Below are 25,735 nucleotides of genomic sequence, written 5' to 3' on the forward strand. Positions count from 1 at the left end.
GTCATTTATGACAATCAGTGTGGGAAGCACCCTCCTTCAGGAAGATCCTTTGCCATACAATACTCTTTCCCTGTCTGGTAATAAGGAAGAATGGCCGTGGAAAGTAACCTTTTGTGGAAAGAAATACTTGGCTTTGAGAAGGCTTGCAGTTCATACATTTTTCTTGAATTAGATTCCCCATTAATTACTTTATCCACAAACAGGTAATTATCAGAGTTATGTAAGCAATTAAGGAGATGCTACTCCACATTCTTTCAGCTTGTTGACCTTTCTCACTTTATTTCATGTGGCTATCTGAAACATCAGTGATTTACATGCCTTTTTTTTTTGACAGATTTCTGTGTGTGTGTGTCCCCATGATGAAAACATCATTAAAGTGAAATATCATGAATAGACTCTTAAGAAGCAGAGTCTACTTAAAGTCCTGGAAAATATGAAAGCACTAATATTCATGGACAACTCTACACTCTGAAAGTTAATCCAAATTTTGTTGACCTCTCTTTTGTCTAGTTTTTCAAATTTTCTACCACGATCATTTGTTAGTTTTATAATTACATAATAAAGGCATTACATCATACAATCTTTTGTTATCCATTGCAGTTTTAAAACTATTCCTTTCCTTGTCCTCAGCAGATATGTCATAGATTATGAGTACACAAGCAAAGACTTTCAACGTAACAGTACTTTATAGTGAGAAGAACTATACTGAGCTATCTCTATCCTAAGACAATGCACTAGGAAAGCACTAGGAATTCTTAAGCACTAGGAATACAGAGACGATCAAGAGGCAAGTCCCTTGCCTTCGAGTATACATGATCATTATAGCAAATGCTTAAATAGCACTTAGTACGTAACTCACCACAGCAGTCTTATTATCCTCCTTTTTAATAGGTGAGCAGAGGAAGCCACAGGGAAGTCATAGGGTAAAGCCAGAATTTGAACCTAGGTAGACTAGTACACTCTCCACGGCTTTAACTACTACATTAAAATATATATATATATATATATATGTATATAACTCCAAGTATTCCAAAGTTACAAAACACTTATCTACCAAAACTCAAAAAGGAGCACACAAACTTGCATAGAAAATAAACATGTGGGCTTCCCTTGTGGCGCAGTGGTTGAGAGTCTGCCTGCCGATGCAGGGGACACGGGTTCGTGCCCCAGTGTGGGAAGATCCCACATGCCGCGGAGTGGCTAGGCCCATGAGCCATGGCCGCTGAGCCTGCGCGTCCAGAGCCTGTGCTCCTCAACGGGAGAGGCCGCAACAGTGAAAGGCCCGCATACCGCAAAGAAGAAAATAAACATGTAAAAGTTCATAAATAAACCACAATATAACCTGCTCCACATAATATACTGACTGCAGTGTCCTGGGCCTCTCCCATCCTTAGGTAGCTGGAAATTACAACAAAATAATACTTTTCACCTTTGGAAGCCACACCATCTCTCACACCAACCAACCAATTACTTCCTTAGAACTGGAAATTAACCTGAATATCATAAAATATATATATATAGCATTAGTGATGTAGAATCTTTGTTTAAAGACAATAACTTCAATAGCAGAGGGAACGTTACCATTGCAGGCTTCAGATAACCTCTATATTTCTCAGATTTCATGCTAAATCATAAAATGCCATATTGTGTCTGAAGCTATTTTTTCAATAGTCCATTTTCTTAAATGCACTAGCAAAGCAGTAAATACTGAGGAACACTTTGGCTCTCAAATCCTAAAGCCATTCTGATTATGCCTGGGTGATCATGGGGACGTCATCGGAACTACCAGAGGACTGGCTGAAATACCAGTGTTCTGGCCAGCTTACAAATTAGAAATTATACAGAATCCAATTTTATTTTTTTGTTAAGTAATTCCTATGAGGCTTTTGGGATGTCAATGTAAAGTCCTTTCGTGTGTAATCTTTATCCATTAGATAGGGAACAATGCCAATCCCCGTCATAAATACTTTCACAACCTGACACTGAAAATCCATTGCAGGGCATAGGACCTGCAAATAGGATATGAATCACACACATCCACTCATTCAGACAATCCACAAATATTCATTTTTAAGTCTACTATATGCCAATAATGTACCGGCCTCTCAGATGCTAGACCATGCTAAATGCTGAAACAGACATACTCAGTTCGGGCCCTCCTGGAACTTATTACCTACAGAAGTGCCTTCGTTGTAAATGGTCAGGTCTCAGCCAATACTATTATCATCAGCAGGTGACCAAAGGATAGAGCTTGCTTCCTTTCAGAGGTACAAAACAGTTCTTACACCTGAATGTGATGCAAAGAATAATCTGACTTCTGTTCACCAGGGGATGAATTGAACTGTCCTTGCAGAAAAGATAACAGATGGTGTGAACCCCAGATCCTAGAAACGGGCCAGGCACACGACAAGTGTTCAGCTTTTCAAAAACAAATGAACAATCACTTCCTCTCCTAGATCTTTACACCCTTCCTCTGTTGGCTACTTTCTCTCAGCTTATAAACATCCTCAAATATACTCACTTAAAAAAACTCTCAGACCTATGATTCTCTGGATATTCTTGTGGATAACCTAAGTCTCTACCATGCCTTCAAACACCTGTCCTCCCAAAAGCCCACCTGTACCTTGGGCCCAGACCTGTCTACCAGGCCCCTCTAAAGCACTGAAGATGAAGGAAGATCCTCTCGCCACCCCCAATCCCTTTCTACTGTGCTCTGTATCTCTCAAAAAGATGCAGCTGTGAACTGTCACCCACGCTTGCTGCCCTCCCTTTTCTAACTGCTCACCAGGCCTCACCCATTCTCTCTCAGATCTGCAAAATCCGGTCCCACCTTTTATAACTTAAGTGGGACCCTTAGATTACAATTCACCCTGCACCCAATCAACTGCCTTCCACATGGAGGTCCAAGTGAGCCTCTAAACCAGAATTCCATGTCACTGTTCTTTGGTGTTTCCCGCAGCCTTCAGGATAAACATCCAAACTTCTGACAGGACAAACAAGGCGCCTTTCTGTTGGGCCCCACTAAGTTTTCAGTATCAACTCTCATTTCTTTCCCAAACCCTGAGTTCCAGCCCTGTACATTAGTTTTGCCATATTTTCTTACATTTCTCAAACTTCAACACACACTGCTCTCTCCTGCCACCCCAGGAGCTTGTACACATCCTTAGAAAGGATGGCACTTCCTCCAAGAATCCTACCCTGAACTTGCCCTTCCAAGTTTCTGTGCTCTGCAAAGGGGAAAGATGGCGGGGAGGGATACATTAGGAGTTTGGCATTAACATATACACACGACTATATATAAAATAATCAACAAGGACCTACTGCATAGCACAGGGACCTCTACTCCATATCCTGTAACAAACTGTACGCGAAAAGAATCTGAAAAGGAATGGATATATGTATAACTGAATCACTTTACTGTACACCTGAAACTAACACAATATTGTAAATCAACTATCCTCCAATATAGAATAAAAATTAAATCAAAGAAAAAAGAGATTCTGTGCTCTGTAGCAGCAGAACTCACTTCTTCCAGAGCACTGACTCCTGTGCTTGTGTTTACTTGCTGCCCAGTAGAAGGGAAGATTACCTAGGGCAGAAGCATGGTCTCCAGCAGCCCTTGGTTCTGACAACTCATTCAAGTGCCAGGATACTTTACACACATAACCTGCTTAATTAATTCTAAGAACCCACAGAAAGACTGGTTTTTAATGTCATTTTACAAGTGTGTGGATTGTAGTGCAAAAGAAACCTGTCCAGGCCACAGAGAGCATCAGCCCTGGAATTCAAACCCTAAGCTGCCTTCACACCGGTGCTCTTTCCACTATATATGATACACCTATTGAAAAAAATTTTCTTTTCCTGAGCCCTGTTTGAATGGAAAGGAAATGAAGCTGGGATATATCCATTTCCTAATCGCTTTGGTGTGTACCAGGCAAAGTCACTCCACAGACCAGGTAACATTTGTGCAACAATTAACGATGCTCCAAACTGTGCTAAGTGTTCTACTTTGTAGAGTCTAGAAGCATTAACACAGTGCATCCTTGTAACCGCCACAGAGGCTGGGTCCTGTGAAGCCCATGCTACAGATGAGAACACTGAGACCTTGAAGCCTTAAGGCACTCGGCCGGGGTCACCGAGCTGGCAGGAGTCCTAGGCCGCACGCCCCATCTAGTGCAGGCACACCCGGGCACTGGGCACCGGTTCTAGTGCCCACCCTCCACCTTTAACCATTTAAAACCTCGCTTCTCACCGCCCACACGAGGGCCCCTGGAAGCGGGAAGTACAAACCTGTCTCGACAAGCCGTGTCTGGAAGAAGCTCTGGATACAGATCAGGGGCAGAGGGTGCTCAGGAGCGGCGCCCAGTCTACCCGCGGAGGTGGTCGGCCTTAAGTCCAGCAGGCCCTCCCTCAGGGAAGCCCGCACGGAGGGCAGAGGCACCGAGTCCTGCAGCGCGCACAGGTCCTCAGAGCGCGAGAAGGAGTCAGCCGCGCTGTCCGGGCGCAGCTTCACCGAGTGTTCATGGACTGAGCGTGGCCTCGGGGACGCTGGCTGCAGACAGGATGCCCACACCCTCCTGTGGGTCCCGGCTCGCCTCCCGGCCCCTCGGGCGCCCACCGCCCGGCGGCTGCGGCCCGAAGACATAGGGCCACGGGCCCAAGCTAGGCCGGGCCCTCCATGCCGCGCTCCGGAGCCCACGCGCGGCCTGGTGTTGGCGCGGGCATCAACGCCCTCCCGAGCCGCGCAGTTGCGGTTTAAGCCTCCGGGCGGGCCCGTGGGGGCGGGGCTCGAGGACTTCCGCGCGCTCGCCGTGCGTCCGCACGCAGACCCGCCTCCCTTGACGACGCGGCCTGAGGAGCAGCACGCAGACCCGCCTCCCTTGTGGACGCGGCCTGAGGAGCGGTGTCGGCAGCTTTGAGACTACGGCAGCGCGAAAGGTAGGAGGTGTGGAGAATTTGGGGTTTCCAAAAAGCGTTTGCTGACTGATCCAAACAAAAGTGAGACATGGTTGTATCAGCGCATTTTAAAAGTAGTTAAACTCCCGCTAAGTGTCTGTGCTCGCCCCGCCCAGGAGAGAGCGTGAAGTCCGTGAGGGACACAGGAAAGGCTGAGTGGACGTCTGCCTGTGGTCCCTTACCTGGTGCACGGGTGTGTGAATTTCTGCGGAGAGCTCTTAATTTCTGTCGTTTCTGCTGACTTGACACGGTGGTTGGCAAACGGTGACGTGTTCCGTGCATTCAGGACATGATCGTGGTTCCTAATAATCCCTTTGTTTTGTACTGACACCTCCACAGAGAATTTACTAGTGAATATCCACTTTAGAGAAGAGAAAGTGAGGCGTAGGAAGTGAAGTGACTGAGTAAGAGGAAGGACTCAGACAATTGGTGTTAGTAAATTAACCCTGCAAGGAGGCCGTTAGCCTGCGGTGGCTCTAGCGATGCGGCCGCCCACTTAAACCAACCCAAATCTAAGCCTGTCGGCGCCTCAGGGTGACGAACACCGCTGAGGACACCCAGTCACAAACCACCAACTAGGCGTTAAAGCCATAGCAAATCACTCGTTTCCTTGCTTTGCTTCTGCCCTTTTAAAATAAACATCTCTGCAGCTCCTGTGGCTGGAGTGCTCCTCACCTCTTCCGCTTTGTGGTGCGTGAATGGAATCTATTTTTGCGCACATAAAGTGTTAAAATTGTAAATATGCCTCAGTTTGTCTTCTAAGATTGGCCGTAGAAGTTGGATTTGTGTCCAGTTTCTAGAGCAGTGGTCGTCCTCTGGTCAGGCCTTAGGCGTTACGTGTACAACGTTCCTCTTCTACCACCACCTTCTGGATGCCTCCACCCACTACCAGCTCCCACGCATCAGTTCCCCTAGATGTGGTCAGCAATGGCTTTTACATGCAGCGTGCTCACATTATAACATCGCAGACACTCCTGCGTCCTCCAGCCAGCGTGTGAAGTGAAACATTAGCATTCCTGTTGAAGAGTCCCTGGTGTGACCACTTTCCCAAACACAGCCACGCCCCAGCTGACCCTGGGTAACCACTCTTCTGAACTTGGTCTCCATCAGTGGCATGGATGTCTTTCTATGTAGGCTACATGTTTAAGTATTCTTAAACTGCATATCGTATTCTATTTTGTTTTCTCTTGTTACTTGCTTTATTTAGTGTTATCTTTGCTAGGTTCATCCATGCTGACACGTAAAGATCTGTCTAGTTCATGTACTTTCCTCACTACATAGGATTCCCATGTAAGGATATACAATAATTTATATGTGCATTTTCCTGTTGATGGACATTTAAATTGTTTCGAATTTTAAGTATGATTTCTTTTTAAAAAAATTTTATATCCTTTTTAAAGGTTGCTTTACATTTACAGTTATTACCAAGTATTGGCTATATTCCCTGTGTTGTACAGTACATCCTTGAGCCTGTCGTATACCCAGTAGTTTACATCTCTCACTTCCCCGCCCCTGTATTGCCCCCTCCTCCCCCTCCGCACTGGCAACCATTAGTTTGTTCTCTATATCGGTGACTCTCCTTCTTTTTTGTTATATTTGTTCAATTGTTGTATGTTTTAGATTGCATTTATAGGTGATATCCTACAGTGTTTCAGAGTTCAAAAGACTCTCACGACAGAAGCCAAAAGGTAAGAGCCGTTTTACATTGATAAAAAGCATTTTAACTATGTAGAAGCAGAAAATGAAAAGAAAGAACTTTGCATTACATTTAATAACAGCTTAGGGAGATCTTTGTGGTATATTAGTGAACTTATTTGTGGAAATTTAGCCATGTACATTGTGTTGGAGAGGCACCAAGAGTTCAAGAACTCTCACAATTTGAGTACACAATTGCCTTACTTGTAGGCATGGTGGCAGCCATTTACATAACAATGATTTGGAGGATGTTGTGTTAGTCAGCTCTTGCTGTGATAATGCTTTGGAACAAATCGTCCCAAAACTCAGTTCCATAAAAAAGAATTTATTTTTCTTGGACCTATTGGCAAGCTGCAGTGGCTCTCTTTTAGACCTCTAGATGGCTGGTTTTGCTCCGTGTTTTGGGTCAGTTTGAGGTCTGTAACACACATCTTCCTCTGGAGCCCAACTGTGAGGCCACAGCTCCCAGGCCCTGTCTTCTCACAAAGTTCACTGAACCATAAGAGGTGAGCCCAACTGCACAAGCCCATTTAAGGCCTCTGCTGCTCATTGAAGGCCATCATGTCTGCTCACACTTCATTGGCCAAAATATGTCACAGATCTAAGCTGTATTTAGAATATGTGTATTTGTTTAAAGTTGGGTGCCCTCACAGAAGAATATTGCATTTTGGACAGTGTTACCTTAGCATTTTCATTGGCATTTGCAAACGTGATAAACGCCGTGTGCACTTTTTCACCTTTGAGAACTTTCTGAAATTGTGGGACCATTTCTATTGGAAAAGAGGAAGGTACACTTTAGAACTCAACTCTAGTTATGGCATTGTTGGGAGAAGAATTAATGAGATAAGCTCAATACAAGTGAAAGATTTGGGATCACATATTCATCATTAACATTAGCATTCTACAGAACATTCCTGGAGAATTGTGATGCTTGCTTTATGTGATTTCTATCCTAAATCATTAGAATTTGACCAAGACACTTCAGTGAAACAAACATCATTCAGCACATCGCATTTTAGTTTTTCCTACCATGCCACAACTTATCGTCAATACTTCACCATAACTCAGAAAGAGAAAAAGAAACTGAGTGAGTTCATTGTTAGCAGATGGGCTTCACAAGCAATACTACTGGAAGTTCTCAAATGATAGCAGACAGTAACTCAAGCCATAAAAACGAAACAAAGAATGTTGACTAGAGCAGTTGTGTAGGGAATTATAAAAGATACTGTAATTTCAAATTTCTTCTCCTTCCTTCTCTTAACTAATTTAAAAAGTAAGTGCCTAAACAATATGACTATATTTGGATTGTTCTCTATATAACATAAAAAAATATCATATATTTGATGATATGGCACAATGAAGGCAGTGAGAACAAAGCTGTGTTAGAATAAAAATGACAGTAGATCATAAGCTGAATCCGCAGGAAGAAAGGAAGAGAACCAGAAATGGTAAATAGATTAACCCGACAAAATCAAAAATATTTATTTGCTCAACTTTCTTCTCTAAGCTCTTTGAAAAAATAAGCTTGTGAGAAGTAATTATTATAATAATATGTTAAGTATGTAACATATATAAATGTAATAAAAACAAAAAAGATGGGAAAGCATACAGCTCTATAAAAGTACAATTTCTGTTTCTATCTGGAATGAACCTAGTAAAAATCTGAAGAGATTCTGAGATGTATTACATAAGCCCTAGTGCAGCCATTACTCAGACAATGTGGTTAAAAATCATTAAAGGAATTACATGTTACAGTAGAAAATATCTACTTACTGTAAAAGGAAAATGGAGGAACAACAACAGTAACAAAAAAGCAAAAACATGAGACATGTAGAAAACCAAAGGTAAAATGATAGACATATATAAATCCTACCATATCAATAATAAAAATTAAATGTAAATGAATTAATCAGTACAATCAAAAGGCAGATATTGTCGAACTGGGTATTAAAAAATGTTTTCCATAGGAGACACTGCTTGGATTCAAAAGTCTAATGTGTACAAAGTAAAAGGATGAAAAAATATATATCATGCAAATAGCAACCGTAAGCATTGCTGAAGTGGCTATGCTAATACCAGAAAAAATAGACTTTAAAACAAACAAAAAAGTTAGTAGATATGAAAAGGGACGTTTTATGATAAAGAAAGGGAAGATACAAAAATCTTTAACATATTTGCCCTGAATAAGGTAAAACCAAAATACACGAAGAAGAAAATACCAAAATCCATGAAGAATTGAAGGAAGAAATAGATAATTGCACAACATTAGGTAGAGGCTTCAGTACTCCACAGTCAATAATGGATAGAACAGTTAGGCAGAAGATCAACAACACTATAGAAGACTTGGACAAGACTATGAATTAACAAGACCTAATAAATGTTTACAGAACACTCAACCAAACAGTAAAATACTCATCCTGCTCAACTACATGTGAAACGTTTTCCAGCATAGATGACATGCTAGGCTGTAAGAGAAGAGATTGAAACCCACATACATTGCTGGTGGGAATGTAAAATGGTGCGGCCATTTTACAAAACAGCTTGAGAGTTCCTGCAAGTGTTAAACATAGAGTTACCCTATGACCCAGCAGTTCCACTACTAAATATATACCTAAGAGAAATAAAAACTTATGTCTGCTCGAAAGCCTGTACGTGAATGTTCATAGAAGCATATTTCTAAAAACAAAAGGTAGAAATAATTCAGATGACAACTGGATAAATGAATAAACAAAATGTGGAATATCCATACAATAGAATAGCATTCAGCTATAGAAAGGAATGATCTACTGATCCATTTTACAACATGGATGAACCATGAAAGCATTATGTAAAGTAAAAGCAGCCACTCACAAAAGATCACATATTGTACGGTCCCATTTATATGAAATGCCCAGAATAGCAAATCTGTAGAGACAGGAAGTAGATGAGTGGTTGCCTAGGGCTGAGAGGGCTGAGGAGATTGAAAAAAGCTTGTTAATGTGTAATGGGTTTTTTGTGGGGGGACAGAAATCTACAATTGGATTGTTGTGATGCTTACACACGTCTTTTAGTGGTTACACTGAGAACTACTGAATTGTATACATTAAAGTGTTGAAATTATGGTATGTAAATTACATCCCAATAAAGCTGTTTAAATTATGATAATTTTATATTTATAAATTTGAAAATTCATCGAAAATGACAAATTCTTTAAAAATGCAAGCTAACAAGACTAACTCAAGAAAGAAAACATATCTCAAAAACCTATATCTACTGCAAAAGTTGTTTGTATAATTAAGTACCTTTACAGAAAATGCTTTCCAGGGATAAATGGCTTTCCAAGTAAATTCTTCCAAATATTTAGGGAAGAAATATTGGTAATCTTACATAAAAATGTTCCAGGAAACAGAAAAGTATATATTGCTCAAAATATTTATAAGGCCAACATAAGCTTCAGATCAAAACTAAAAAGAATATTACAAGAATAGAATCACAGGCCAGTTTCTCTTTTGAACATGCATGCAAAATGTGTAAACAGAAGCACAAACTGTATCCATGGTATGTAAAACAATCATATATCACAATCAAAGTAGCTTTAGTGTAGTAATGCAAGGTTGGTTTAATGTTCAAACATGAAACTGATCCCAGGAATTAATTAGAGTGGGAAAAAAAGTCATTTAAAACAGAAGTCTTGGGACTTCCCTGGTGGTCCAGTGGTTAGAACTTGGCGCTTTCACTGCTGGGGCCCTGGGGTCCAATTCCCGGTCAGGGAACTAAGATCCTGCAAACCATGAGGCAGGTATCCCCCCCGCCAAAAAAAAAGGAAAAAAAGAAGACAACCAGGAGAAGCACAAGATCGAATAAACGTAACAGATAACACCTTATGAAAAGTAGGTGAAGATTATGGAATATTCTAAAATTTTAAAACAAAAAGAAACATTTAAAGATTCAAGAGGATGTGACAAATATTGTACATAGGCAAAAAATAAAATAAAATAAAATATACGGATGATGGGAGCCCAAAAATCCAGATGCCCATGTCCTGTCTCTGAAGATTCTCATTCAATGGGTTATGGATTTCCTCTATGTTTAAAAGCCTACAGGTGTTATAAAGCAGAAACTAACACACCATTGTAAAGCAATTATACTCCAATAAAGGTGTTAAAACACAACCAAACAAACCTACAGGTGATTCTGATATGATTCACAGACCATGTAAAGCTTCTGCTTTACAGGAAATAATACCAGATTATTTTGTTATTTTATAGTTATAGTAACAGGTTGTGCTATTGACCGGTAAGTCTGATGTCAAAATGCACTCCCCACTAGGGATATAAAAGGAACTAATAGTCTGTACGGCTGCTTGGTGGCAGCATGCATGTATTGCAAGGGCAATTATTGTAGGAATCCAAATGAGTGGAACATTTTAGAATTGGAAGACTACATACAGATCATCTAGTCAAGCTTCCAACTATTATAGTTGTGAAAACTAAGGCCCATATAAAAGAAATGATTTATCTCCAAAGAGCGTTAGTGAAAGAGTATGAAATTAAAAATATCTCTGAACTTTTAATTTAGTGCTGTTTTTATTAATCTCATGTATTAGCTTAAACTTCAGTGTGACAGATTTGGGATTGAATTCTTGCTCAGATTTACTGATTGCGTGCCTTTTAGTAAGTTACTAAAACACTTTTTAAAAAAAAATAGATTTATTTATTTATTTATTTTTGGCTGCGTTGTCTCTTCCTTGCTATGCGCGGGCTTTGTCTAGTTGCGGTGAGCGGGGGCTACTCTTTGTTACGGTGCGCGGGCTTCTCATTGTGGTGGCTTCTCTTTGTTGCTCAACACGGGGTCTAGGTGTGTGGGCTTCAGTAGTTGTGGTTCACGGGCTCTAGAGTGCAGGCTCAGTAGTTGTGGCACATGCTCTTAGTTGCTCCGTGGCATGTGGGAGCTTCCCGGACCAGTGCTCAAACCCGCGTCCCCTGCACTGGCAGGCAGATTCTTAACCACTGCACCACCAGGGAAGCCCTACTAAAACACTTTTAACTTCGCTTCTCACATATGTAAAATGGTGAGCCTTGGCTGATACAGAATATGAGATAACCTAGCACTGTTCTTAACACATACACGTAGTTAACATTTTTTGGCTCTCATCCCTCTTAAACAGCCTCTATCCTCTTAACAATGAAAGTGTGTTTCAGCTAGCAAAGCACCCCAGAGCTGACCACATTCTGGCAAGAGATATAGGATTCTTTTTCTTGCTGGTGGTTCTTTATACCTGATATTTGAACTGCACTGAAACATGAACATCTCTTGTTTATGCTGTATTAATGGATTGATGAATTTGATAGATGAATTTTAAAAAGTAATATGCAGGGAAAAAAAGTAATATGCAGGAATTGAGCTGCCTTACTCTCAAGAAATATAATTCGATAGTGGTGGCTAAAACGATAAACAGTGTTTGGACAGGGAGTCCATATTGGATGTGAACTACCTGTACTCCCATTCGTCTATTAAGAATAAATAGAATCCTTTCAAAATCTGTTTTAAAGTGCAGTTATTTCCTTCGGACTCCTTTAAGTTACCTGCAAGAAAAAGACAATCTCCTGAATCCTTGCTTAAAAGGCTTTTAATATAAAGCAGATAATTTTTTGCAACATTTCCCAAACTTTTCATTATCAAATTGGCTGAGGCTTCTCAACGATTATCATTTCACAACAATATCTCCCTTTTCACCTTTTTTAAAAGAGTTGGCCTCGTAGATGTGCCCTTAAAACAGAGCTTCACTCTCAACTTATTTTAAATTTTGTATTCAAACAGTATGAAGAAAACAGGATCAGGGAATTCAGCCATAAAAGTGAATGGATTACTGATACATGCTACATCATGGATGCAACTAAGTGAAAGAAGTCAGGCGCGAAAGGCTCTATATTGTATGGTTCCATTTATATGAAATGTCCAGCAGTGGCAAATCCATACACACGGAAAATATTATACATTAGTGGTTTCCAGGGGTTTGGAAGAGAGGGAAATAGGGAATGACTCCTCAAAATGGGTGTATGTTTCCTCTTGGGGTGATGAAGATGTTTTGTAGTTGGACAGTGGTGATAGTTGCACAACATTGTGACAGTAGTAAATTCCACTGAATGGTACAGTGAATTGTAAAATGATCAAAATGGTGAATTTTGTGTTATGTTCATTTTACTACAATAAAAAGGAGAAAGAATTAGGGAAAGACTTAGAGTTTGGGAAACTAAGGTGAACTGGTTAAGAAAAAGACAGCTCTGCTGTTCAGTGTTCTCTCAGCTCTCCCAGTGCATTAATCCTCAGCAAAAAGTAGCCTGAACTTGTCGATGATAGTCATTCAACACAGTCCAGGGAAAAGTAAATAAAATAAAACCCAACTCTTCTTCTTTAGCACATCTATGAAAGGTTAACTTGCTGCTCAGCCACGTGGACATTCATGAAATCGTTTCACTTTCGGTGTCCTCTACTTCAGTACTTTACTCACAGCTCATTCACACATGTAGGCAACAGCATTCCTTAATTGGATGGAATCTGCAGTGCTGGTTGTGATCGGTCTCATGAAAAGAAAAGGGAAGGAGGAAAAAGCCTCCACATTGACTTGGTGGTCTTGACGAAATGGATGCAGAAGACAGCTTGAGTGTCAAACTGGAAACTTATTTTCCTTTTCCTTTTCTTTTTATCTTTCCTATCAGGTCTTCTGCCCACTTCCCACCCCCTTCTCTCAAACAGGAAAGACACTAATTAGCTGCTTTTTTGTGTTTTTGGTAAAACACCTATTGTTTTGCGTTTCTTGTTGTTCGGTGAACATTATTGTTTTTACGGCCAAATGAGCTTCAGTGGTTGATGTAGGGGGTCTCTTGGGAACTTAACGTTTTCCAGTTTAAGTGGAAAAGCTTTTTTGTTTGAATTGGCTTTTACTGGGTGCTTCAAGGTTTGCTCTTGGCTCTTTGAAGGGAGACTGAATAGCACTGTGTTTCCATTGAGGTTCCAATGAAGAAAGGATCTTATGTCCTGGGCACTTTTTGTTGATTTTGCTGTGTGTCCTCTCTAATAGCCAGAGGCAGATTCCAGGAAAATGACATATAAATGAATATAAGTAATCTAATATTTTTACAATTTGCTTTGGCCATACTCCTGGTCTTATTCTACTTGTAGCAGATGGCTTTAAAGAGCATTAGCTATGTATATATTAAAAATAATATAAATATACCAATATTAAATATTATATTGATGTATAAATGTAATATACTAATATTTATATTAGTGTATAACAATTATGTATTATAGTAATATATATTTTTGCCTAGCATATATTATATACAAAATATATGAGTAATGAAATGTATTTCTATGGTTAATATGTTCATAATATTAATGATATATCCTGTAATATTGATTATAAAACAATTATATCATAATATATAAATATATAATTATTATTATCTGATATAATACACTATAGTTAATATATTCTATATAACACAATATATAATGTATTAGTATAATTGTATCATATAATATAAATATAATACATATATAAAACTATATATCTTTTAGTTATACATTACACATACGAGTATGTATAGCTATTTATAATTTTATTTACATAGGAATCTGGTCATCATAACAATTGATGTAAAAATATGCAATATTTTCAATCAAATGGGCCTTAACCTCACTACCTACACATAACTACTTTTAAAATCTTGAACCCTGTCTAACTCATGCTTCCATATCTCTCAACCCGCTTTTCTACACATGCACGTAGACACACATTTATACACGATATATATGTATACTACCAGTTTTCAGTTCAATGTATATAAATATATAATATATAATGATATTCCTGTGTATGTATACAAATATAAATCAAAGGTATGTGTATAGGTATGTATTTCATATGTTTATATAAATATATCATACAAATACTGTATGTGTATATAAATACATGACTGTATACATACATACACAGAAATACACTTATTTAAACAAAAGGGACCTAAATAAACATAGTTCTCTAAGAATAAAAGGTTATGTCTCACTCGTTCAGTAACAGTTTATAGTTTTCTACTGTATGTGCTTCTATAATTGTTATGAACATTTCCCATTTTTGTTGAATGTTAAGTTGTTTTAATTTTTTGTTTTTTGTTTGTTTGTTTGTTTGGTACGTAGGCCTCTCACTGTTGTGGCCTCTCCCGTTGCGGAGCACAGGCTCCGGACGCACAGGCTCAGCGGCTATGGCTCACGGGCCCAGCCACTCCACGGCATGTGGGACCTTCCCGGACCGGGCCACGAACCCATGTCCCCTGCATCGGCAGGCGGACTCTCAACCACTGCGCCACCAGGTAAGCCCAGTTTTTTGCCATTATTAATGAAGTTCTGAAGAATACGGTGGGCAAGATTACTTGAAAAACTCTCCTAAAAGAAAAGGGTTAGGTATGCTAGGTTAAATGTACACAACTTATTTTTAAGTGCGTGGTTGATTTTGGAAGTGTGCCATCGAAATTTCCAGGACCCATGAAGGAAGGGTGGTCCATGTGTGAGAGTTATAGCTCTATTAAGAGTGGATTGAAGATCTTGATAGCTTAGAACAGAAGCTGGAAATCCTGTTTTTATGGAGCCAAATGGCAAATATTTTAGGCTTTGTAGACCAAAGAGGCAAAATTGAGGATATTATTTAGGTACTTAGGTAACCATTTAAAATGTTACCAGTTAAAACGTGAAAATTATTCATAGCTCATAGGCCATAAAAAATAGGCAGCTGTCTGGATTTGGAATACAGGCCATAGTTGAATGACACACCTGGTATAGAGACTTGTTTTTAAATGACCATGACCACATGGGAGGCAGGAGGTAAGACTCCATCCCTACTAGATGGGAAGTTAGAACTAAAGCTATCTATCCCTGGCTTCACGTTTAATGAAACGGTGTGCCAGGAGAAAAACATATCTGCTGGCAAAGGGAGACTAAGACCAAATTCTCTTGGCCTCTGCTCTGGGTAGGAAACAGGTAGGAAATCTTGAGAATTCTGAACCGCAGATCTGTGTTCACAGTGTTTGGGTTGCAAATTTATTTGCGGTCTTGCAAACAGAAGCTAAGAAATGAACTTAAAATGCTCCCAAATCGGTGGTATTGCAAACACAAAACTAAACCCTTTCTGGAGAGGTAGACCTTCAACACAGGCCTATAGCGTTCCCACAGATAAAGTTTAGCTAACCGTGAGCTCATGATCTAAATTTACACAATAATGAAGAAATCAGCTACAAGTGGAGAGAATCAGCAAAAACAATCAATAGCAGAATTAGATTCGCAAGGCCATCCATCAGATGTTGGAATAATCAGGTGCCAGGCAGAAAATATACATAAAACTAGAACTGAAACATGGAGCAAGGATGTTTTAAAAGACTGGGTAGGATCTTTCAAACATTTTTAAAGTACATGTCATTGATAAAGCTAAAAACTCGAAGGTCGTGTAATACAGCAGATTAATCGTGGAGAAGAGTGAAATTATGCTGTTTTTAAAAATATGGCAGATCAGATTTCCTGCCTAATTACATAAGTTGATTTATCTTAAAAAATACACAGTATTTTAAAGACTTACTGGCTGTAAAATAAGTTAAGGGTATTTCAAAGGGCTTCTCTGCAAAGAGAAGTGAGAAGTAACAAAACACAGAAAGTCGAGGGGAAAAAATGTCAATATATACATGGCTATAGGGTGAACTAAGCCTTAGGCCAGCAACTATGAGGAGGAGCTGACCCTTAGATACGTACAACTAAGCTGGAACCTTCAAAAAGTTCAACTATTTATAAGTCAAAAGATTTATTAAAATTAATAACCAAGTGTTTTAATTGACATCAGAAGAGTAAAACAATAAACCCTGAGAACATAGAAAAATAGACAATAAAGATATGAGCAGAACTTAATAAAACAGAAAAAAGTATAAAATTGAGGTGATTTAGTAAGTCAAAAGAATATTCTTTGAAAAGATTTAAAAAAACAAACTTTGATTAAGCAAAACAAAAACGTAAGTAAACAATATACAGAAAGAATCAGGACAATGTTATAGCAGAGAGTACAAACAGAGAATATATGAAATGCCAGTAAATTTGAACATTTCTGTAAAGTGGACAATTTCCTAGCTCCTAAAGTTTACCAAAACTGACACAAGAGGAAATTTGTAGCTGGAGTTCTTGCACCAGTAAAGGAATTAAGTCAATAGTTTACAAGCTTTCACCAAGAAAATACCAGACCCGGCCAGATCATTTGGGAGGTGAATTCTATCCAACTTCTGTTAAACAGATAACATCAATATTAACAAAGAAAAACTTCTAGGGAGTAGCAAAGGAAGAATGCTCCTTTATTCATCTTATGAAGTCTATATAATCCTAATACTGAAAATAGATTAGGACTGTAAGGAAAAAGAAATTTACAGGTCAAATTTACTTGTAAATATAAAAGGAAAAATTTTAAACTATGATATTAGCTACCCAAGTTCACTAGAGTAAGAAAAAGCACGAGCAAGTTAGGTCATCCAATGTAGTTTAATGTCAAGAATATATATCAATAGATTGAAATCACCACATTTTATTTCTTTCATGTGTCTCTTTAAAAAATTGGTAAGTACTTATATTTATCTCTCTTGTACTAGGCACTGTGCCAAGTCACTTACATATTTACTCCTTTAAACCTTTTATCATCCCTGGGGGAAAGTTCTATTTTGCTTGCATTTCTTAGCTAAGACTCTAACCCCCAGGAAAGTAAAGCAACATTTGTAAGTTTTTGTGGATGGTCAGTGACGGGACCAGTACAGGAACATCCAATGTCTGTGCTTGGAAACAGTGCCCCATGTTGACACTCACATTACAGATGAAAGGAAAGGAACCATGCACTTACCATATAGATTAAATCTCACATTACAGGTTAAAGGAAAGGAACCATGCACTTACATTATAGATTAATACCCACATAACAGGTTAAAGGAAAAAGAAACATGTGCTTCTCTCAAAAGTTGTAAAGAAGGCATATCCCTTTCTAAACATATTTCCCAATTTCTTTTGCTTGTTTTCTGACCTTTGTAGTGCATTTTGCCATGAGGAAAATTTTAATTCTTATATAATTAAATGTATCCTTTTTTCTTTGTATCTTAGAAAGGTATTCATCATGAATAATTTATTTCAAGTCTCCCAGGTTTCTGATACTTTTACACTTTCATTATCTTTTAACTTTTAACTGGTTGCTGTATCTAGAATTTAGTAATTCTATGATAGCCATATTTTCCCACTTTTGTTGAATAATTTTTGCTGCTGATCCAAAACATGAATTTTATTTTGGTCTCAATTCCCTTATGCTCTTGCATCTAATTTTAAGATGCTTCCTATTCCACTGGTTGTTTTGTCTATCTAAAACAAAATGCTACCTTAAAACTAATGTAATTATAATATAATAAATGTCATTAGTAAACAGAATACAATATATAATAAATAGCATAATATAAAATAACAAAATATAATTTACCATATAACAAGGTCAAAAGAGAGCAAAAGTATACAATCACTTGAAATATCCCCCAAAAGATATTTTATAAAATTCAATATTCATTTGTAATTTAAAAGAAAGAGTAAAATAGGGATTGATGAATGCTTCCAAAATAAGAAGAAATTATATGTCTAAAAGAGAAAGAGGTAAGTGACAGACTTTAGTAACACTGGCAATAACTGCAGGACAAGATGAGGATGCCTGATATAATGTTAAAGAAAAAGTATTATGTAACATTGTGTTTGCAGCACTGATGAGTTCAGTGAAAAGAGAATCTCATAGAAAAGAGTATCTCGTTCTTCTTAATGTATGTACACTTGTCCATTGCATGAACATAACAGCTTATTTAACCAATATGTTACTGATCTGCATCTGGATTTCTAGGTTTTCATGGAATTGTATTATGCACAGTTGTTTCAAACACTAGGACTTCCTCTTATGTTTATATCTTTTGAAAGAAACAATATCTCCACAGATGATTTATCTGTGCTTGCTGCTAGCTGACTTTGGGTACTTCTCAGTTCTTCCCTTTACCTTCCTAGTCAATATGAAAACGGAAGGCAAGAAGGTCTCCTGTTTAGAGACTGTAAAGATAGGTCTTGGTGATAAAGTCTTGGTGGTAAAGGCTAAAAGTATTAACCCAGAACAAATGTTTTTCCAGCTGTAACTGTATGTGATTCCCTTGGCTTGGTTCCTTAGAGGATGTAAGACAAGACTGTAGAATCTGCCCTCAAAGTGCTTCCAGTAGGATGAGCTAAGTCAAGTATGGTGGCATATCTAATTCAAGACAAAATATAACATCTCCTTTTCTCTCCTGGCAAAACTTGGTGGCGTGAATGTAGAAGTCACTGTATGCTTTAAATTAAAGCAACACAATAAATCGTGTATTGGAAGGTGATTATTGTGGTCTCTTTCTGGAGACGAATTGGAAATTGTCTAGAAGAAGGAAAATTAGTTAACCAAAGTTAAACTCATAAAAAATTGAGCATTAATTAAATATCTGTGGTCTATGTTTCTCTTTGATCATAATTTCTCCCAATTTATAGACCTCTTTGATACCTGATTAACCCTTGTCAAAGATGCAGTTAACAATGATTATTACTGTGTATTAGGTTTTGCCTGGGCCCTGAAGAAACTATCCTAAATCACCAGCTATGATTGTCACTTGATTTCCTCACAGAGAACAATCAGAACTCCTTGTCTTAAGTGGCTTGGGATGAGAAACTAGTTAGTCTCTTAGATACTGTTAGAGGACCCTACAGAGCCCATTGGTGAAAGTTTGGAAAACACTGGGCTTCTTAAAATTGATTCTTGTAGTGCTTCAGGAAAGATCACTGAACCAAAAGGATAACGGTGTTTCTGGTTCTGTTGTTAGTGCTCTCCATGGAAACATTGCTGAAGCTTCTGGACTCAATTTCCTTCCCCATGTGTGAATGTCACTGAAAATATCCAACTCCATTCTATCCCCATGTAACTTCAGAAACTAAGCAAAATGAAGACTCAAAATTCATTTCAACTAATGAAATGAATATATAACATAGAATGGAACTGGGAAAATACCTGGTTTATATTCTGGAAAGTACCAACTATACAATTCTGGATAAGTTGCTTCATCTTGCTTAGTCTAATTTAATGCCCATCTCCCAGGATGTTATGATGATTAATTTAATATCTTTGTATAACGTACAGTGTTATGTAATTTCTTCTTGTTTTTCTTGAGTAAATTCATATCCTTAAGCAACTCACTGTAAACAATAGTTACTTACTTGCTTAAATTACTCTTATCTTCTATTATCAGCTGAATTGTGTCCTGCTCAAGTTAATATGTGGAAGTCTTAACCCCCAATACCTCGTAATATGACTGTATTTGGAGATAAGGCCCTTAAATAGGTAACTGAGGTCAAATGAGGTCAAATGGGTGGGCTCTAATCCAATATGACTGGTGTCCTTATAAAAAGAAAATAGTAGGACACAGACATGCACAGAGAGAAGACCATGTGAAGACAAAAGGAAAACATGGCATCTACAAACCAAGAAGAGATACTTGAGAAGAAATCAATCCTGCTGACACCTTATGTCAGATTTCTAGCCTCTAGACCTGTGAGTGAGTAAGTTTCTGTTGTTTAACCTCCTCAGTCTCTGGTACTTTGTCATGGCAGCTCTAGGAAACTCATACAACTTTTATGGCCTCCTTGTCTCAAGTTGAAAGTTCAATATTTGGCATCACAGCTAGGAAACAAAAATATCATCTACATTCCTTGTTGTAGTCTTTCTTCCCCATTCTCATTGCTAGCAATTTCCATATTTGGGTCTGTTTTCTGTGCCTTGTAAACAGAGCGTTACGCTCATTTCTGGTCTTACTGCTAATATACGGTAAATGTGCAGATACTGAATAGATTTTGGAGAAGTGCAACATATAGTTGGCACATGTGTGTATGTGTGTGTATTCATATAATTTATACTTTTTCTCTGTTTTCTTCCTTTGGTGAGCTAAGATTCTCTGCTTTTGTGACTAGTACTCCTGAATACTAATCCCTGAATTTAATTCACCAAAAATTGCCAAAAATAATAAAAATATGGGGAAAGAGAGAGTGATAGAGGGAGAAGAAGAAACAATCAGGCAAGGGCAGTACTGTGAATTATTAGGGTCTTATTAATAAGATTATGTTAGTCTAGAGGAAATGACCGTAAATATGATCAGTGAGCCCAGTTGGTCTTTACTGACTGCTAGACACATCCCTGAGTTCTGTTTTTAGTCTCCAACTGTGTGATTACTACTGTCTGGAAGTATTATTTGAACAACTAAAGTCACTTAATGGAAAAGGAATATGTCTTTAGAGAATCAACAGTAAGTTTTCTATCTGATTACAAAGGAATGTTGACTATCTGGAAACCTCAGTCCTATTTGTAAGCAGGAAAGCATTGGCTATTAAAAGTGGATGATGTAAAGAGATGAGCAGAAACTTTGGCGATAGGTATACCTGGATTTAATTCTCACTGCTACCGCTTGGCAGCTGGATCGCCTTAGGCAAGTTTCATACCTCCCTGAAATTCACTTAATTCAGTCTGTAAAATGGTGTAATAACTTATTATAGCATCCTTTTAGGAATTTTAAATCAGTTATTGAAATAAAAGTACACAATATATAGATAAGTATGGATTCCTCAATAAGTGTTTGACCTTTCATTTCTCCAGTATCCCACCCGCATCAAATAAAGAAAAATACTTTTTAAAATTTACGAATATTTCATTGTTCTAAAGTTAAAGCCATAAAAATAGAAATAATCAAATGGCCTACTATCATACCATTAGAAGAAAAAAAAAGTGTTCATGAGAGTTCCATATTAGAATACAAATTTTCCTTAGGCACCTGTTTATGTATGCTATTCTGCTCTTTACAATAAATAATTAAATTTAAAAGACTTAATTCCTCACTTTTAAGACCTTATTAGTTTACAAATTACATATTGACCTATGCTAAATTTTATACCGACCCATGCTAATGAATTCAGTACAGAAAACAAAAAACACTGCACTCAAGCAAACTACATATATATATATATATATATATATATATATATATATATATATATATATATTACTTAAATGCATTTATATCCTGCCATGTCTCATAAAGCATTGTGGTAACTCACCGGAATACAGACAATCAAATATAATGGCAAAAGCACTTAATATAAACAGGGCCAAGGAAACATAGACAGAAGATGAAGAAAAGATGAGGGAAATGTGAACAGGAGGAAGTGTAGTTAATCGAGTTGTATGTTTTGACCTTAAGATTCTCTGTGTGGGGACTTCCCTGGTGGCACAGTGGTTGGGAATCCTCCTGCCAGTGCAGGGGACATGGGTTCGGGCCCTCGTCTAGGAAGATCCCACATGCCACGGAGCAACTAAGCCCGTGCGCCACAACTACTGAGCCTGTGCTCTAGGGCCACTGAGCCACAACTACTGAAGCCCGTGTGCCACAATACTGAAACCCTAGCGCCTAGAGCCCGTGCTCTGCAACGAGAGAAGCCACAGCAATGAGGAGCCCGCACACCACAATGTAGAGTAGCCCCCACTCGCCCCAACTAGAGAAAACCCATGTGCAGCAACAAAGGCCCAACACAGCCAAAAATAAATAAATTTATTAAAAAAAAGATTCTCTGTGGATAAAACAACATGTAAATAATTGGTTACAAAGCCATATTATTTGAAGGTGCCAGACTGCACATTAACAGTCTGACACAAAGGGAGAGCACAGGAAAACTATTCAAAGATAAAGATTTTTAAATCTTTGCAGTTTGAAACCTTTTAGAGCAAGTATAATGAGCTCGACACACATTTCAACACTCCACATGTTAATCACATTTTCAAAGCATGTCTCAAAGTCATTGGAAATAGTTACTGTCTCTGTCTCTGATATGTAAAACAGACCTGTGATGTGTAAAACTCAGGAGGTATTGATATCCACTTTTTGGCATCTGAACAGGAAACAAAGTTGTTTCGCAGTGATAAGAAAGAATGAAGTAAATGCAACAGTCAAATAAAAGACAAAGTACTGGGCTTCCCTGGTGGAGCAGTGGTTGAGAGTCCGCTTGCCGATGCAGGGGACGCAGGTTCGTGCTCCAGTCCGGGAAGATCCCACATGCTGCGGAGCAGCTGGGCCTGTGAGCCATGGCCGCTGAGCCTGCGCGTCCGGAGCCTGTGCTCCGCAACGGGAGAGGCCATAGCAGTGAGAGGCCCGCGTACCGCAAAAAAAAAAAAAAAAAAAAGACAAAGTACTGAGGGAATGTATTAACAAAACGAATCCAACTAAATTCTGGTGACCTGGGGCCTACGATTGTACACACTGCATGGAAATACCCCAGCCTAAATACTGGCATAGGAGGAAGGGTACTGCTAAGCTCATCACAGTATAATCCTTTTAAATGTCCCTTTCAAAGTTGTCTCCACTCAACACTGAGTATAGGAAAACTTCCCATCAGGCAGAAACACTGGCTGCGCAATGATTGACCAAGAAATTAACACACTAATGAATAAATGATGCTAATTTATTTCTATCCCTGACAACGGGAAATAGCACACACTCTGTGTCAATGGTATGTCCTCTTTCCCACTTTTCTAAATGGTCAATTATGTTTTTCCCTTCATTGCTTTATGTCATGTGTGGCAGGCATGATGGGAAATGGCTACCAATGGTTCTGTTATTGATTTCTACCTTCATTTCACTGTGGCTAAAGAAGATACTTTGTATGATTTCAGTTTCTTAAAAATGTATTGGTACTTGTATTGTGGCGTAACATATGGTCTTTCCTGGAGAATGTTCCATGTGTACTTGAGAAAAATGTGTATTCTGCTGTTGTTGAGTGGAGTGATCTATATATGGCTGTTAGGTTTAGTTGGTTAAATGTGTTCTTCAGTCCCCCTACCTCTCTACTGATCTTCTGTCTAGATGTGTTATCCATTATTGAAAGCAAGGTATTGATCTCCAACTATTATTTTAGAACTATCTATTTCTTCCTTGAATTCTGTCAATGTCTGCTTCCCATATTTGGGGGATGTTTGGTACATACATGTTTATAGTTGTTATATCTTCTTGATAGATTGAACTTGTTATCAACATATAGTGGCCTCCTTTTCCTCTTGTGATAGTTTTTGATTTAAAGTTTATTTTGTGTGATACTAATGTAGCCATCCCAGATCTATCTTCCTTCCTTCCTTCCTTCCTTCCTTCCTTCCTTCCTTTTTCTTTCTCTCTCTTTCTTTCTTTTTGTTACTATTTGCATGGGATATTTTATTCTGTGCTTTAACTTTCAACCAACTTGTGTCTCTTGAAATCAAGTGAGTTTTTTGCCGACAGCATATACTTGGATTATGGATGTTTTTAAGGGCCATTCTGCCAATATTTATCTTTTTATTGGAGAGCTTAATCCACTTTTTCAAAAATTACTGATGAGGAAGAACTTAATTCTGTCTGTTTCCTGGCTGTTTTCTGTATGTCTTATGCATTTTTTGCCCCTCATTTACTCCATTACTGACTTCTTCTGTGCTTAGCCGATTTTGTTGTAGTGAACTCTTGATTCCTTTTTCATTTCTTTTTGCATATAGTCTATTGATATTTTCTTTGTGGTTATCAAGAAGATTACATTTACCCGTCTAAAGTTCAGCCAATATCATTTGAATTGTAACCAACTTCAATAGCACACAGAAACTCTGTTCCTCTACAGTTCTATTCCTCCTCCTTACATTATTGTTGTCACAAATTACACCTTTATACTTTGTGAGCCCAATAACATGGATTTATGATTATTTTATGCATTTGTTTTCAATCATGTAAGAAACAAAAAGTAGAGTTACAAGCCAGTAGCACAATACTGGCTTTAGTATCTGCCCATGTATTTATCTTTACTGGAGATTTCTATTTCTTTATACAGCTTCGAGTTGCTGTCTAGTGTCCTTTCATTTCAACCTGAAGGTTCAATTTAGCATTTGTCATAGGGCAGTGTTAGAAAGTTGTAAAACAAACGCCCTCAGCCTTTGTTCATCTGGGAATGTGTTAATTTCTCCCTAAGTTTTGAAACCTGTTTGGCCAAATATAGAATTCTTGGTGGACAGTTTTTTTCTTTCAGCACTCTAAATATGTCTGGCCTCTTGCTTCCGTGGTTTCAGATAGGAAATTAGCTATGAATCTTCTTGAGGATCCCTGCTTTGTAACAAATTTGTTTTTTCTTTCTCCTTTGGGAGTAAAGATTCTTTCTCTGTCTTTTGGCATCTGAGAGTCTGATTATACTGTTTCTTGTTGTGGCGTTCCTTGAGTTTCTCTTAGTCCTGAAATCAGGCAAAGATTTACAGCAACCAAACACATACTGAACCAGGGAAGAGGCAATTTGAAAATGGCAGGAAAGCTTTGTGGCATTTTTACTTGCCCTTGCCCCATCTACTGTTAGTGTAGTGATGGTCTTAAAGTGGTGGGGTCTTAACGCAGTGATAGTCTTAAAGTAGCAGCAGACCATTCGTAGTATGGGACCCTCAATCCTGCTTCAGGAGGGAGCAGAAGAGACCGTACTCTCGGATTATTATGTGTATCTGTTCTAACCTGTCTGGGAGCTACCTGAAGGACTGACACAAGATGCTTATCTCTGTCTTAGCTAACCTGGAACACAGTCTGGAAAAGCAGCAGTCATTGCTCAAAAAAAATGCAAGGTGAACTAACAAAGCACAGATGGCTGGGGCAGAAGACTGTGCATTGAAATACAATAGACCACATAAGATGCAGGAGCAAAAGTTGGGGGAGATTCTTTGGGAACTTAGAACATACAAAAAGTACACATGTGTCCAGAGAAATTAAGAAAGCCACATGCATACTCAAGATAAGATGCATGTTCTGAAAACACCAGAGGAGTCTCTAAGCTTTTACCATGGGCTGAGCCCTGAACTCAGTGCAGGTCAGCTAAATGTTGAAGGAGTGATCCAGCAATCTGCACAATGGGGAGAGGTGTGTGGTTTTGAGTGTGCATGTGGATGTGCTTGTGTATATTT

At 38.5% G+C, this 25,735-nt stretch overlaps 1 long non-coding RNA gene across 1 annotated transcript; it reads left to right on the plus strand.

Moving 5' to 3' along the window:
* The first annotated feature begins 4,886 nt into the window (after window positions 1-4,886).
* On the plus strand, window positions 4,887-14,949 carry LOC137220903 (uncharacterized). The gene is made up of 3 exons (XR_010941842.1): window positions 4,887-4,938; window positions 6,577-6,644; window positions 14,833-14,949. It is a non-coding gene; the product is annotated as an uncharacterized lncRNA (long non-coding RNA).
* Window positions 14,950-25,735: the final 10,786 nt, after the last annotated feature.

This window comes from Pseudorca crassidens, chromosome 3 (genome assembly GCF_039906515.1).
Source record: "Pseudorca crassidens isolate mPseCra1 chromosome 3, mPseCra1.hap1, whole genome shotgun sequence".
NCBI classification, from domain to species: Eukaryota; Metazoa; Chordata; class Mammalia; order Artiodactyla; family Delphinidae; genus Pseudorca; species Pseudorca crassidens.